This window comes from Antechinus flavipes, chromosome 1, assembly GCF_016432865.1.
Source record: "Antechinus flavipes isolate AdamAnt ecotype Samford, QLD, Australia chromosome 1, AdamAnt_v2, whole genome shotgun sequence".
NCBI classification, from domain to species: Eukaryota; Metazoa; Chordata; class Mammalia; order Dasyuromorphia; family Dasyuridae; genus Antechinus; species Antechinus flavipes.
The window spans coordinates 256,918,101-256,930,548 of NC_067398.1; positions in this window are offsets into that span (position 1 = coordinate 256,918,101).

Sequence of the window (12,448 nt, forward strand, 5' to 3'; positions counted from 1 at the left end):
TCTGTGCCTGTGCCTCTCTGTCTCTCCCCCTTCCTCCCCTCCACCCTGTTTCTGTCCCTGTGTCTCTGACTGTCTCTTGTTTTGATTTGGTTTGGTTTGGTTTTGTCCATAGATCCCCAGTGCATTGCTCTTGGTAGGCACTTAAATGCTCACTGAACTGCATTGACTCCCCCTAGGGGCTGCTTCTGTGTTGTTCCACGGTGCTATGCATGTGATCAGCAATAGGGACTGGACCTGAGCTTTTCTCTATGTAGGGAACTTCGGGTGTAGAAAATCCCTCTACCAGTGCAGGGAGAGGAAAGGAGGGGGAGGAAGGCACCTTCCCTACATGCTAGAGCCTTAGAGATAAATGCCAGAGCACTGAGAGTTTAAATGACTTTCCTAGAATCATCCAATGAGTAATATATGTGAGATGGGACTTGAAATCTAACTAAATTCAGGACTGCAGTTTCCTGATAGATTCCAGTTAACAAAATAATAGAATCAGCTTGGTAGGGCATAAGAGCTTGCCACGCACTGGGAAGTTTTGGGGAATCTATGGTCATCTCCCTGCCAACATCTTCTCCGTTTGTCAAAATGGCAGAACATTCTAAAACTGGTTTTGGTAGGACTAAAATCATAGACATCCCAAAAGATCACTGGAAGGCACATGACAGTTCTAAGCAGACTGAAACATGGCACAAAGTATATATGTACACAAAATGTGGCAGAAAGATGTCTGGGCCTCTGAAAGCTATTGGAGCTCAAGTTTATCTATCTATAAAAGTTTAAGCTTATTTTCCATTTACTGTGTAGCTATTTTGTATGCACCCTTTATTTACGAGTCATTTCCCCCATTAGAACATAAACTTATCTCAAGAAGTTTCTTTGTGAAGCATTCAGCACATAGTAAATAAATGCTTCTTGAAATATTTTCTCTCTCTTTATCTCTCAATTTTAAAACTTTATTCATCTGAGGGTTTTAATTTTCATTAGGATGGGAGATTGATGTTTTCTTTTACAACATGATTTTTATGGAAATGTTTTGAATAACTTTACTTGTGGTTTCTAAATTGTGGATGGGTATAAGGGCAAGAACCTAAAACGCAAAAAATAATTTTAAATATAAAAAATAGCTTTAAATATAATTGGGGAAAATATTAAATAAATAAAGAGAAATAAGTACTTCTTGATGAATAGATGGATTTACTGATAAAGGATATCCAGGATATGAGTAATAGGAATTGTGAGCCTATAAGAGTGAGACTCAAAATGGGTTCATTCAAATGTTACAGTGCTACTCTTAAAATGGTGAGATAATCAGAAGAAGGTTACTTGTACTTCAGGTAAATTCACTATCAAGAATTTATGGAAGACATGGAGGGACCTATCTGAGGGACAGGGGAAAAGAGAATGATATAGGAGATAAATGCATTGTAAAGATAAAATATATTAACAAAAGCAATCATTTTAAAGAGTTTATGGGACATCACAGATGAGAATAGCACAAGGCAGAAAGTCATGGTGACAAACTATGCTGAAGAAAAACAGATCCATTAGTAATGAGAATTATTTAAGAACAAATGATAATAATGATTAAAATTATTTTTAATTTTTTAATTTAATTTTAATTTAATAATAAAATAATTATTAAAATTAGTAACAACAATAATAACTGACTTTTATGTATTGCTTTAAGTTTGCAAAAGTTGTTCAACTGGATGCAAGCTGGTGAAACAATGGATACAGTACTGTACCTAGAAGAACCAAGAGGATCTGAGTTTAAATCTGACCTCAAATACTTACTAATTGTGTGATCCTTATAAAGTCACTTAACTTCTGTTTGCCTCAGTTTCTTTAATTATAAAAGGGAATCACAACAGTATTTACTTATTAGGATTGTTTTAAGTATCAAATACAATAGTATTTTCTTTGGGGAGAGGGGTATTTAGCACAGTGCCTGACAAATTCATTTCCCTTTCAACTCTAAGAAGTAACCTGCAGACCTCTCTGATAGCATAATGGAAACTTTTGATCTTTTGAATTTACTCAATGTATAGTAATTTTTTTTCCATACAATGTTTTATTTTGTATGTATCTTTGTTTTTTAAGAGTGTTTTTTTTAAACATACTTATAGATTGATGTAAGCAACAGATTGTAGGGTTTTGTTTTCTTGTTAAATATGTCACTCTTTTTCACTTTATTGGATTGTTTACTCCATTCACATTGAAGGTTATAAGAGTTATCTATATCTATATCTATATCTATATGCATATATATATATATACTTATATATATATATATATATATCTTTTCTTCCATCTGTTACTAAAATCATATTTTTCAAGTTAGCCCTTGTGCCCCACTCCTTTTTTTTTTTTTTTTTTGCTTTAAACACACAGTATTTTGTTCCTTCAGTTATTTTCATCTTTTTAAAAAAGGTATTCTTATTCTCATTGGCTCTCTCTTCCTTACTCCTTATACCATCTTATCATTTTTTACCCTTTACCTTTAAGGTTTTGTTAATTACATCTTCTCTTCTGCTTTTATCTGGTAAAGTATTTTTTCACCCTCTTTTTTTTCCTTTTATCCAGACAAATAGATTCACCTTTTCCTCTTTGCCTTCATCTAGGACTATTCATTGTTGCTATTGTTTTAATTTAGTTCTTTGCACATTTTTCCAAAAAGTTTTTTTTTTCCTTGCTGAGGCAATTCGGGTTAAGTGACGTACCCAGGGTCACACACTTAGGAAGTGTTAAGTTTTCACTTCTTTAATTAGCCATCTTCCTTTTCTATTTATTCTAGATCTTCATTCTCTGATTCATGACCTTTATGGTTAGCTTATTTCTTTTTCTCTCCCCTTCCTTCTTCCTTCCCTCTTTCCTTCTTTCCCTCTCTCTCCCCCTCTCTTCCTCCATCTCTGTCTCTGTGTCTCTGTCTTTCTGTGTGTGTCCTCCTCTACCTTCTTATTCTTGCTCTTGCTCTTCTTGTTCTTCTTGCTCTTGTTCTTATTTTCATTCTTGCTCTTCCTCTTTTTCATACAATCAAAGCTTCCCAAAGTATCAATTGTAGGATCTTCTCTCTAGGTATTTTAAGCCTCTGCTTTGCAGGGCTTACCCTATATATAAATTGTCCTTTAACATTGTGCTTCACTCTTAAAACAATGCCAATTATTATGTGTCAAAGAAAATAATGTCTCCTGGTGAGACTCTCCCCCCTGACCCTTCTAATCTATACCTTTTCTTTTTGTTCCTTTAAAAACTTATTATATTTTAAACTTTTTTAAAAAGATTTTTGAGACACATGTTTTCTTTCTCCTTTCCTTCTCCCACCCACTGATAAAATAAGTAATATGAATCCAGATTATATCCAAGATGTATCTGTTGTACTCTCTTATAGTGTTACAGCTGCTAGATCTCTCCTTTATCACTATTTCCTTGTGTACATTTAGAAAGAATTCTTTCAGGTCTTTCTCTTGTCACTGTTTCTTTTGCTGTATATTTCTTTTATTCACTCCTCCTGCATTTCCATTGTTTGGAGTGTTCAAGAAGCAAATAATTTCTTCAAGTCTAGTTTTTTTTTTCCTAAAAATGTTTCAGATTTCTTTATTATTTAATATCCACCTTTTGTCCTCTATGGCCAAGCTTAGATTTTCAGAACTGGTGGTCATCTTGAGCTGCATCTTGAGCTCCAGTGTTCTTTGGAAGACATTATTCCATTCCTTTTCCTTTTTTAAAATGGGTTCAGAATATTCTGCTATTATTCAAATGTTCTCTCAATATTTGAAGATCTTTCTACTTATGGCTTACACAATGTGTTTCTGAAATGAATTAAATTTAACCACTATGTGTCTTGGAGTTTGTAGTCTTGTTTTGTTGATTTTATTGTTTTCCCTGGAGGCTATCTGTAAATTTGCTCAATTAGAACTTCATTATCTATGTTCAGAAACTCTGGGAAGTTCTCATCTATGATTTCCTTCATTATGGTGTTAAGATTTTTTATCCTATTGTGTTCTTCTGGGAAATCTATAATTCATAGGTTGACTCTATGCATTCTGTCTTTGCAAAGTGAATATATTTTCTTTTTCTTTTTTCATTTCTGTGTATTTGCATGCCTGATCTATTGCTCCTCCCTTCTTCCCTCCCTTCCTTCTTCCCTTCCTTTTTTCCTTCCTTCCTTCCTTCTTTCTTTTCTTCTTTCTTCCTTCCTTCCTCCCTTTCCTCCTTCCTTCCTTCTTTGTTTCTTTCTTTTCTTTTTCCTTCCTCCCTTTCCTCCTTCCTTCTTTCCTTCTTCCTTCTTTTCTTCCTTCCTTCCTTCTTTTTCTTCTTTCTTTCTGTCTTTCTTTTTTTCTCTTCCTTCCTTCCTTCCCTTTATCTCTCCCTTCTTCTTTCCATCCCTTTATCTCTGTCTCTCTGTCTTTGTCTCTCTTTCTCTGTCTCTTTTTCTTTTTTACTTTCTTTTTGATGGGGCTTGCCACTAGAGGTTCAGGTTTTTTTATTCTGTCCATTAAGTTTGTTATACAGGAAATAAATTCTCATCTAATAATTCTTATTTCTTTTTAAAAACCAATTAGCAACAGCCTATTGTGGTTCCATGTTCTTATAACATTTCATAGAATTCTCTTTCTTTATGTTTCTATCCATCAGGTACAGAGTCATTTTCCTTCATTTATAGTACTTATTCATTGTATCTAATTTCATTTGCTAAATCTGGATGCGTTATTTCTTTCTGTTGCTACTGTTTCCTCTGTTGTGTTCAAGATCTTCTTTATTTTGACACTTTCAATCCTTCCCCCCAACTCTTATTTTCCTTATTATTCATTTCCTGACTCCTTCCCCTCTGACTGTGATTTATTTAGGCGTTGGATCCCAAAGCATCTTAGGCTCCTCTTATACTTGAATTCATGATTCATTAGCCTAGGTTTTTCTGCCCCAACTGATTTTTAGGTACCCAGAATTGGCCCTAGCTATATGTGGCAATCTTCCTCTCAGGCTTGGTAGAGTGTGTACTGTTCCACAAGTGTATTGTCTAACTTGATGACTTCTCCTTCTCCCACTATTCCTTAGTTTTCTGGTATGCAACCATCAATTTAGAGTCTGCTTTCCCTTGCATTGACAGTTCCAAGCTTTGCAGCAGTGGTCTTTCCAGGTTGTAGCCCCCAGCAGGCTTTTTTTTCTGAAGGACTTTGGCCAAGCTAGCTGTCAAAGCTGAAGAAAACTTAAACAGACAGGGGATGGGGTTTTTATCCCAGTGGAAAGAAAGAGGAGGAAACAAAGCATTGGGGAGGATTTTGATATAAGCCTGTATTCTGTCTTTGGATTTGCTAGTGTAGCCTCATTGCCAGTAACATGAAAAGTAGGGAAGGGGGTACTGAATGGATTCAGAGTTATTGAACATCAATTCCCTGGATTGGGGTTTATTTTTATTAATCTTCTTTTTTATTGTGTGAGTCCTATAGCATGTAAGTAGCTGAAGTTTCTTTAAGTTTGCTGAATAATTTCTGTTTTGCACAGTTTTGAGCAGTTGTGAGAATCAAAGAATATTTCTAATCTGCTATCTTTATTGCCCATGTCACCCAGAATCTGTTCTTTCAAATCAAGTCAAAAGGCATTTGTTAAGTGCGTATTGTGTTCTAGGTATTGTGCTAAGTATGTAGGGATATTAAAGAAAGATTTTTAAAAAGTGTCCCTTCTCTGAAGAAGTTCACAATCTAACGGGAACTTGAGGCAATTTTTTTGATCTCAGACATGACCAACTCTGCTTTCCACAAATCCTGTAGAACCTTCAGAAATATTTAACTATTAACAACATGTGTGACCGTGGGAAAGAGACAACCTTTTAGTCTCAATTTCCTCATTTATACAATGAAGAGGTTGGCCTTTATAGCCTTGAAAGTCTGACTTTGTGACACTATATCTGGAGCTCAAAGAGAGCACAGAGGCTATCTAGTACAGTCAATCCCTTTTTACAGATAAGGAAACTGAGGTCCCCAAAAGTTAAGTGATTGCCTAAGTTATTCAGGGGAAAAATGTCAGAGAAGAAATCTGAACCCAAATCCTCTGAATATAGTCAATGCTTTTCCTATTGTACCACATTCTTTCTCTAAAAATAATAAAAATAACTAGCATTTATTTAGCACTTTAAGGTTTGCTAAGTATTTTGTATCTGTTGCTTCACAAAAATCCTATGAGCTAGATGTTATTATTATTTTCATTTTTACCAATGACAAAACTAAGGCTAAGAGAGTTCAAGTGATTTGTTCAGGGTGACACAGCTAGTAAATGCTTGAGGTAGGAGGAAATAGCATCTGACCCATTTGTTTTGTATATTTTTTGAATGGTTAATTTTTACTCAATTGATACCAATAATACTTTTATGGTAACTTTGGTAATTGCATGCATGATCTTTAGCTTACAGAAAGCAATAGAATTTATTTTTCATGTATTTGGAAAAGAGTTACAGCAGAATTATTGCATGGTTATCCTTTAAGTTAATAGAGTTGGTGATCATATCCAGAAAACATTGTCTAAAAGCTACTCACTTACAAACGTAGTTTTGTGATATTGTTGTCACCAATGGTAGTGACTGATTGTCCCATTTCAGATTTTTATTTCAATAGTACTATGCAATGGTACTATGTAAATAAATAGTACTTGGACAATTAGGTGGTATAGTGGATAGACCTTCAGGGCCTGGAGTCAGGAAGACTCATCTTCATGATGGCCTTTGACCCTTACTACTTATGTGACTTTGGGCAAGTCACTTCACCTTACTTGCCTCAGTTTCCTTTTTTATAAAATGAGCTGGAGAAGGAAATGACAAATCACTCCAGTATATTGTCCAAGAAAACCCCAAATGGGGTTAGGAAGAGTTAAATATGGCTGAAAACAACTGAGCAATAACTATGCAACTACCTTACTTCTGTAGCCTCCAAGCTGATCAATTATAGAATCATGAAATCAGAAGTTTAGAAGGGAGCTCAAAATACATTTAGTCCAACCTATACTTAAAGAGGATTTCCCTTTTTTCAAGAAATGCTTACGTACTTTCTATTCAAGGACTACCGATACAAGGAAACCCTTCACCTCTGGAAACAACTCATTCCACTTTTGGACAGCTCTTGTTGTTGAAAAAATTTTTCTCATATTGAGCCAAAATCTGTTTGTTTTTTTTGTTTTGTTTTGTTGTTATTCATTCTTCCACTAAATTTAATTCTGCCCTCTGGGACCAAGAAGAGCAAATGTAATTCTTCTTCCACATGACAACCCTTCAAATGCTTAAAGATGATCATCATACTTTCCATCCTCCAAATTTTCTCTTTTTCAGGCTTAACAGCTCAGATTTTAAACCAGCTCTAATGTAATTATAACTTACTTTTCTAACCCAATTGGATGGATAGCAATATGATGTGGTGGCTAGGTCTCTGGGCATGTAGTCAGGAGAACTGGGTTTGAAATTTATTAGCTTTGACATTGGATAAGATACTTAAATTCACAGAGCCTCATGTTCCTTAAAAGTAAAATGGGGAAACTATGATAATGATGATGATAATGACAAATAGATAGATAGGAAGATAGAGATAGATATTATTTATATAGAATTTGAGACGTGTAGAGTGCTTTATAAATATTAATTCCTTTTATCCTCATGACAACCCTGGAAGGTAGAAGCTATTATTACCCCCATTTTACAGATGAAGAAACAAAAGCAAAGTGACTTAAACAGTCATACAGGTAGGAACTATCTGAGGCAGCATTTGAATTCAGGTTTTCTTGACTCCATATCCAATAGCATCCACTGTGCCATCTACTTGCCTCTACTTACCTCACCTAGTTATGGGACTGTGATGACCACGTATTTAAAATCAGCCGGAGTCAGGAATTCAGGTTAAGGGAAAAATCTTCAATCTTTATTCTCAGTAGAGGTGAGGGGGAATTGCGATAGCAATATGGGCAAGAAAGATTGCAAGATTGCCATAGCAATATAGGCAGCTGCGACAGGAAACCAGCTAGCAGAGGGAGATCTGAGCTGAACAGCCGTCGCAATAGCAATCTGAGCAGTTGTGTCAAAACGCCAGCCAGCAGTCTCTCCTTCCCCTTTCTTTTCTACTCCCCTGCCTATACCCACCAAAATCGTCATTTCCTATACAACACATCAGGACTTGCACAAAGAGTGGGCGGGGCCATTCTTTCTCCAAATATACATATTAATAGAGTATGGTCCAATTACTATTTAGCCTCATGTGTTTGGGACCTCAGTGCATCAGCTCAAGCCTCAGCCCATTACATGGGACAAAAGTGTTTTGCAAACTTTAAAATGTTTTATGAATGTGATAATCATCTTTTATTCATCTTTCTTTTCCCTAAGTTTCTGTGATAGTACTCTTTTGGTACTCCTTTTATCTCTGTGGCAGCTCCTTTTCTTTCTCCTCTGCTGGGTCTTCCTCTAGGTTATGTCTAATTGAGAATAACATCTCAAGAAACTCTGTCCTGGGATCTATTCTCTTCACTTACTAATTTTATCAGCTTTCATGGATTTTATTACTATTTTTAATAGTCATTCTTTTTTTTTTTTTCCTGAGGCAATAAGGGTTAAGTTACTTGATCACACCCCTAGGAAGTTTTAAGTGTCCAAAGCTAGATTTGAACTCAGGTCCTCCTGAGCTTAGGGCTGGTGCTCTATCTACTAAACTAGTTTCCCCATCCTGATTTCTCACATTTGACTATCCTGTCTCAAACTTTCTGCCCACCTACAATCTCACATCTCAAATTGTCTTTCAGGACTGAATGTCCAGTAGACATCTTAACCTCAATATATCCAAAATGAAATTTGTTATATCTGTCCCCAGTCTCTTCCCATCCCCCATCTTTCCTTTTCCTTTTCCTTGGAGGGCAATACCATCTTCTTAGTCCTTCAGATTCATAATCTAGGAGGCATTTTGGATTCCTTATTATCTCTCATCCCATATTCAAGCTGTTGCTGATCTTATCTTTTATTAATATCCCTTGAATATGTCTCCTTTTTTCCTTGGATACCGCCATCACTTTAGTATAGGATCTTATCATATTGCACCTAGATTTAAGCAATAGCATATTGATTGATCCACCTGTCTCATGTCTCTGCATTCCAATCTATCCTTCATTAAGTTATAGAGTGATTTTCCTCAAGTACATATTAACCCATCTTCATCAATAAACTCCAGTGTCTCCCTATTGCTTTCAGGATCAAATAAAAAATGTTTTGTTTGGCATTCAAAGCCCTTCATAAACTAGCCTCTTCCTAATTTTCCAATCTTCTTATACTTTACTCTTGCATACATATACTCTTTGATTCAGTGACATTGACCTCCTGGTTGTTCTATATTCAAGATCTCCACCTCTCAGCTCCAAGCATGTTCTCATCTGTCCTTCATGCCTAGAACAGAGATTCTCCTTCCTGGTTCACTCTGACTACTGACTTGTCTTCTTTTAAGTCCCAAATAAAATCCCATCTCTTTCTGGAAGCTTTCCCCAATCCCTCTTAATTCTAGTGCTTTCTTTCTGTTAATGATTTCTGATATATCTTTTATGTAGCTTGCTTTGCATATATTTTTTGCATGTTTTCTTACCCATTAGATTGTAAGCTCCTCAGTGCAGCTAGGTGGATAGAGTCCCAGCCCTGAAGTCAGGAGGACCCGAGTTCAAATCTGGCCTCAGACACTTAACATTTCCCAGCTGTGTGACCCTGGACAAGTCACTTAACCCCAATTTCCTTAGCAAAAAAAAAAAAAAAAAAAGATTGTAAGATTCTTGAGAACAAGGTCTGTCTTTTGCCTCTTTTTGTATCCCAGCCCTTAGCACATTGGCTGGCATACAGTAAGTGCTTAATAAATGCTTCTTTCTTCTCCTTCATACTCCAAATTACTTTATATTATTTTGTATTCATCTCTCTATATACACACTTACACACACATATATTGTTTTGTTTTCCTCAGTTGTTTTGTCATTTAGTTGTTTAGTTATATCTGACTTCATAACCTCTTGCACCATAGCCTATCATTCTGATGTCACATCTTTTAGAATTTTAATATGCTACATAGGGCAAAAACATTGGAGTGGTTTTCCATTTCCTTCTCCATTGGATCATCTTTTATCAGAACTCTCCACTATGAATTGTCCATTTTGGATAAAACTGCATGGCATAGTTTATAGTTTCATTGAGTTGCACAACTCTTCTGCAATGATCCAGGAGGAGTTTCCTTCAATAAGTTTTAATAATAATAACAATAAATAACAGTGCTTCAATCGTGATTAAAATACCTTTGTACATATGATCTCATTTGATTGTTGACAACAAACCTGTGAGGCAAATACTATTATTATTCCCATTTTATTCATAAGAAAACTGAAGCAAACGGAAGTTTCATCACTTTCCCAGATTCATACAAGTGGTAAATGTCTGAGGTAGGATTTAACTCAGATCTTCTTGAATCCAAGTCTAACCCTTTACTTACTCCATCACTGGCTTCTTATTTAAATTTTTTCCAGAGTGTGGGGGGTTGGTTTCCTTTTGGTATTTGTATCACATGTGCCTAACATAGGGTCTTGAGCATAGCAGGTGCTTAATAAGGGCTGATGGAATGAATGTAATAGTGCTATCCTCTCATATAGTATTTGTACAAGCTGTGATTCAAGTATAAAACTTTACTTTTATCAGCAATAAAATTTATATCATTAGATTTGGACTCTTATTCTAGACTTTGAATTTATTTATTTGCTTGTTTGGGTAGGTCCCTTGTTCTACAATCCAACATGTTACCATATCTCCCAGATTTGTGTCATTCAAAAATCTGGTTTTTAAAAAATGCCAAAGAGACTAGGACCAAAAACAAAGGCTTTAAGATTTCCATTAGAGAACTGCCCCATTTCATAACTTTACCCCCATATCTCCAGTCAGGATCGATGAAAATATCTCATTGGACCTAATCATCTTTTTTCCAAAAAATCCTTTTTATCTTTTTGTTCAAACTTATTAGATTTATCTATACAGATATTCTGAAAGATGATCAAATGACTTAGTAGAGGATATGACTTGTTTGTGTATTTTGTTGTTCTAGTTCAGAATATAGGTAAAAGATTTTCGGCCATCTTTTAATGAATTGAAAAAAAATACCCACAGAATACAGTACATGCTATGAATTAGAGAATGGGTCTATATTTCTTGAACAAGGCTCACTAGACATGCTTGTTTTTAGCAGTAGGCCCTCATTGTTCTGTCCCCCATTTCGTCCATTATAATTTTTTTCTATTGTGCCTCACAGAGATATCAATACATGAAGAAAATATTTAGAATAGAAGTAGTAGCCTGTATAGCATAAATTCCTGCATGTGGTTTGGGACATGCAAGTCTAGGACATGGTCTAATCCTATATAACCTGTCTCCTTTTGACTATTCGCCTTCTCATTTGCTCTGCCATATTATCTCCATGTCTTCCCCCACTAGTTAGATGATGACTGCTTTGAGAAGCACTTTGAGACAGAAAGGGAGAGATTGGAATCTCATATAGTTGTAGTAGGAACAAAGTTGGGATTATTATTGTAACTGGAGATAAATCCCATGAATGGCTATTGCAGAGATGATGGAGTGCACTCTTATCTTCCCATCTTCTGATTGGTTTGCTATGCATTTTTGGAATCATCCCACATATACCCCTCCAGGAGGCTCCTGGCCTTTACTTTGAAGATCACTAATCTAATCCAATCTCCCCATTTCACAGATTATGAAACCAAGGAGTTTTGCTCGGAAGTGAAATGTAATGATTCAGCAACTAATTCAAAGAATTCACTTTCTCTTTTATAAAAGTAAGAAAAGTAATTTGCTCATATTCAGAGCAGAGGTCACTTGATAAAGACAGAGGGGTGGGTTTACATCTCTTTTCATACTTTTGTTCCATACTTTTAAGTGTGAAATGTATTCTCTTTGAGAAAGAAAAGAGGATAAAAATAAGATTTAAGCAGTTTGTCTCCTCTTTGTTGTCAGCTTTCATCAGACTTGTGTGACTGCATAGAAAATTCATCAGCCAATTTGAATTTTTAAAAGACAGGTAAGGAAGGTGGAAGCAAGGGTAGGTCACTTCAGATGAATACAAAAGAGTAGCAAGGTCCTATAAGAATGTCAGGAATGTTTAAAGCCCAGAACTAGCTGAGGCTTGTGATGAATGCTAAGGACAATAAAAAACCGATCTTTTCTTTAGCTTTGTTGGGGGCAAGGGGAAGATTAAAGAAGAGAGGGCTATTTGTCTGCCTTGGGGCAAAGAGAGAGAAACTCATGAGCCTGTAGTCAGTTTTGCCTTGGATGGTCCAGCCCACACACCAGGTCATGCAGCACATAGCAACAGAGGTCAGCAAGACTCTGTTCTGCATCTAGTGTGGTCATAAGAACCTCCATCTGAGCCTTGGGAATGATGATCTGCAAACAGAACTACAGGAT